The sequence below is a fragment of the Hyalella azteca genome, unplaced genomic scaffold, assembly GCF_000764305.2.
Source record: "Hyalella azteca isolate HAZT.00-mixed unplaced genomic scaffold, Hazt_2.0.2 contig468, whole genome shotgun sequence".
In the NCBI taxonomy this organism is placed as follows: domain Eukaryota; kingdom Metazoa; phylum Arthropoda; class Malacostraca; order Amphipoda; family Hyalellidae; genus Hyalella; species Hyalella azteca.
This window is the reverse complement of record NW_025930816.1, coordinates 1-5,233: the sequence shown is the minus strand read 5'-3', so window position 1 is coordinate 5,233 and position 5,233 is coordinate 1.

Here is a 5,233-nt window from a genome sequence, read left to right as displayed (position 1 = left end):
CAGTCAACACTGTCGACATAGTCAGTCAACATTGTAGACATAGTCAGTCAACACTGTCGACATAGTCAGTCAACACTGTAGACATAGTCAGTCAACACTGTCGACATAAACAGTCAACACTGTCGACATAGTCAGTCAACACTGTCGACATAGTCAGTCAACACAGTCGACATATAGTTATATAAAGCTTTAATAAATAATAGACGTTTTATTCGTTTTTTATTATCATTATAATTTTTTTAATTGTTATTTATATTATTATTATTATCATTATTATTATGTTATGGAAATTATTAATATACGTTTTGTGGGGTAGAAAAATTCTCCTTCAGTTGTGAATTATGGGACTGATGAGTGGTATGTTGTATGATATGTATGACATTATGTTATTGTTAACATAATATTACCTATGTTAATGCTGCAATCAATGTCGGTGCTCAGGAAACACTTTCACACAAAAACATACGAACAAAAGTGAACAGAAACACAACATGAACAACCCTTCAACATTTAACATTCCTGCAAATATCCTCAAGACAAATACTAAGGAGTCTAATAATACTTATTATTATCTATTATTCGTATAAAAAAATTTTCTCGTTCGTTTTCATAATAAGCAATTGTTTCGACAATAATTTTAGTCTCGAAAATGATCAATTCATACCGTGTATTATAATTATCAAGTTATACCGTATTTTATAACAGCGTTGCTGTTACACGTCACTATAACAGCAACATATTCTAGCGCTGCTGTTACACGTCACTATAACAGCNCTACAATAGGCGTTTCTAGAATGCTTATGTGTTACAACGCATTGTTAGCCGTGACAGTTCAAAACTGGCACTCCGAGATAAACTAATATAAATGCAAAAAATTACACAATTGATTACTGGAACTTTACAAGCAAAATCAAGGAATCTGAAAAATTAGGAATAAAAGATAAATCATAATTGCACAATTTTTTGCCATTAATAATTCAATAGAAGGAGACAAACTGATTACTGGTTAATATAGAGTCTGTCTCTTATACACATCTAGATGTGTATAAGAGACAGATGGTATACCTGGAAAGATTCATGTTTTACTCAAAAGACACCGCTTACCAATGGAAAAAGTTTGGTACCGCAGAACCTGAACCAAAAGATACCGCCGGCCAATAAGCAGGAGGATACCGGGAGTGCGGAAATCAAAAGATACCGCAACCCAATGGAGACCGCGGACTCGGCGATACCGCGGACACTGCAAACACAAACCCAATGGCAGCAGCGCTGAGGCCGGCGACCCCTACTGCGAATCATGGTTGGCCTACAGCCGGCCTGCGGAGGCCCAACCGTGACCATTCAGTTACAATGGGAATAATAAATTGAATGGAATGGGTACAATGAATTGAATGGAATATAGGCGCTTCCATTAATGAATAACGGTAGCTGCTGGAGCATGTGTAGTCTTTGTGATAGGCCAGCGGAGTATTGAACGGCAGGTATTGCTGATACCTACCGTGTCCGGGATACCGGCCCCTGTATGCCGGTAGGTATTGCATATGCCGGTAGGTATTGCATATGCCGGTAGGTATTGCATATGCCGGTAGGTATTGCATATGCCGGTAGGTATTGCATATGTCGCTGCTGGTAAATTCGCACGTTACTCGTTATTTTCAATCATATTTTTCTCTGCGATAACGTATTAACGATAACTTCCATAACATCAATTTTATTCCAAGCCTGTTCACTTAATACTGCAGTATTGTCCACATCTGCAGTATTGTCCACCCCCTGCAGTATTGTCCACCCCCTGCAGTATTGTCCACCCCCTGCAGTATTGTCCACCCCTGCAGTATTGTCCGCCCCCTGCAGTATTGTCCACCCCCTGCAGTTTGCTTATACACATCTAGATGTGTATAAGAGACAGACCTATATATACCTTACCTGTACCTGCTATACCTTACCTGTCCCTTCTATACCTTACCTGTAACTTATATAACTTCTACCTGTTCCTTCTATACCCTACCTATACTTTACCTGTTTCTTCTATGCCCTACCTATACCTTACCTGTACCTTCTATTCCTTACCTGTCCCTTCTATACCTTTCCTATACCTTACCTGTCCCTTCTATACCTTACCTATACCTTACCTGTTCCTTCTATACCTTACCTGTTCCTTCTATACCTTACCAGTTCCTTTTATACCTTACCTAACCCTTCTATACCTTACCTCTTCCTTTTATACTTTACCTGTTCCTTCTTTACCTTAATAATATACTCCACCTCCCCTATTCCTCATATACATTGCATGCTGCTATATACTATCGGTAGCGTATAAACACATTGCATACCTTTCTTGTCATTGTATACCTTCTATGCCCCTTCATGCCTCTAACACCCGCTGTAATTATATATGTACCGAATACGCCTCTTAATGTGTAATTTGTATATTCCTGTATAGCTTGCGCTCTCTCATACACCTTGTATGGCCTTATTCTCCTGTGTTGTAGACGTGTATCTCAACACACAGCATATTTAGTAACACCACACAGACTTTAATTACAGCTATATAGGCGAATTTAAAGTTAAAAAACACGGGCGTCATCCGCCGAGATTCTTGACAACTTGTAAAAAATAAAAAACTACGGTAAAAAATTTAACTGATGATCGATATATCAATTAAGGAACCGCTTACCAATGTAAAACCTGGAAAGATGCAAGTTTTACTCAAAAGATGGCGCTACCCAATGGAAAACCTGGAAAGATTCATGTTTTACTCAAAAGATAGCGCTACCCAATGGAAAACCTGGAAAGATTCATGTTTTACTCAAAAGATAGCGCCTGTCTCTTATACACATCTAGATGTGTATAAGAGACAGNGCTGCCTCATGCTGCTCCTACATAGCTGCCTCATGCTGCTCCTACATAGCTGCCTCATGCTGCTCCTACATAGCTGCCTCATGCTGCTCCTACATAGCTGCCTCATGCTGCTCCTACATAGCTGCCTCATGCTGCTCCTACATAGCTGCCTCATGCTGCTCCTACATAGCTGCCTCATGCTGCTCCTACATAGCTGCCTCATGCTGCTCCTACATAGCTGCCTCATGCTGCTCCTACATAGCTGCCTCATGCTGCTCCTACATAGCTGCCTCATGCTGCTCCTATATAGCTGCCTCTTGCCTGTCTCTTATACACATCTAGATGTGTATAAGAGACAGCTGCAGTATTGTCCACCGCTGCAGTATTGTCCACCCCCTGCAGTACTGTCCACCCCTGCCGTAACATCTACCCACGTACGAAACATTTATTCACGTACGAAACATCTATACCCACGTACGAAACATCTACTCACGTACGAAACATCTACCCACGTACGGAACATCTACCCACGTGTGTGTGTGTTGCTGTGTGCACTATACAGCACTACACCCTGTGTGGTGCAGGTGATGTGTTGTGTTGACGACAGCTCCACTTAAACTGTCGCGCGCAGCACAACATCCATACGTTGCACCATCCCTCACTGCACAAATATTTTTACAGCCTCTTAATTTTTGTAGAAAATGTGGCTCGCCTAAGAAATACTTTAAATAATTTTATTAAGACCCATTTATATCCATTACTCAGGAAAATTTCTTCAGTTATAAGAATTGATTTGAATTTGTTGCGGTCAAGGAGCTGAAGCAGCTTGAACTGTTACCGAAAAATTTTGATGATGATCATTGATCAAATGCTGCTTTTTTCAGGGTGTTAATCACTGCTTTGAGTATTGCAACATTGATAAGTTCAATATTACTCCTGTTTATTGATTGTGGTGTCGGTGTGAAAACTTGCGATTCAAGCAAGAAATGTTACCTTGTTGATGTTGCTCATGTAGCCCACGATTGGAGGCGCTATTTGTTAGCCTGATCTGCAAATGGGCCTAAATTGAGTCAAATTTAAATTTGACTACAAATTCAAACTGATCACTTTCCCTCAAGTAAATATTTGCATTTTCCTCCTCACCATCCGCACCATCTGTTCCACCCGCTTCATCGGCTCCTCACCCCTGCCATACCCCTTCTACCCCTGCCATACCCCTGCCATACCCCTGCCATACCCCTGCCATATCCCTGCCATACCCCCGCCATATCCCTGCCATATCCCTGCCATATCCCTGCCATATCCCTGCCATATCCCTGCCATACCCCTGCCATATCCCTGCCATACCCCTGCCATACCCCTGCCATATCCCTGCCATACCCCTGCCATACCCCTGCCATATCCCTGCCATACCCCTGCCATACCCCTGCCATACCCCTGCCATATCCCTGCCATACCCCTGCCATATCCCTGCCCTATCCCTGTCATGCACTATAATGCATGAGACAATATACGACCTATACACTCACCGTGTTTTGATCTGCAGCAAATTTAGAGCATGTAAAGGGAGGAAATTTAAAAATCAATAAATTTCATCGAAAAAAAAACACAAACATTGACCAGAAATTAAAGTGGAATCTACCCTGTTCAAATTACTGCAATTTGAAACCATTTAAGAAATGCTTATCATAATTTATCTACGAACAACGTCGATGTAAATGCTCCCGCTCGGTCCAGTGCAATAAAAATGGCAACAAAAAATAGCGCGAGTATTGAATTGAGCAGCTCGAGCAATACAATGAATTGAGCGAGGTATTTTACGAAGACCGTAATGGTCGCTTGACTCTGACATCTGTGTGGCGCGATGTGGCGTCCTGCTGTGGCTGCCAGCGGCGCGATGTGGCGTCCTGCTGTGGCTGCCAGCGGCGCGATGTGGCGTCTTGCTGTGGCTGCCAGCGGCACGATGTGGCGTCCTGCTGTGGCTGCCTGCGGCGCGATGTCTNAGCCACAGCAGCCTGAAGTATGCCAGCTCTGTCAATGAGTGTAGCCACAGCTGCCTGAAGTCTGCCAGCTCTGTCAATGAGTGTAGCCACAGCTGCCTGAAGTCTGCCAGCTCTGTCGATGAGTATAGCCACAGCTGCCTGAAGTCTGCCAGCTCTGGCATGCCAGGGCACGGCTGCCAGAGTTGTTGCTGTCAGCGTCTGCTGCTGGCACATTCCTGGCATCGTTTATGAGGGCGCACATTATGCAGCTATGTCGACCCCGCTGTTGCCGGCCACTCAACATGGCGCGACATACTTCAACATGACGCCACGTGCTTCATATACGGCAATCATGCTGCTCCTACATAGCTGCCTCATGCTACTCCTACATAGCTGCCTCATGCTGCTCC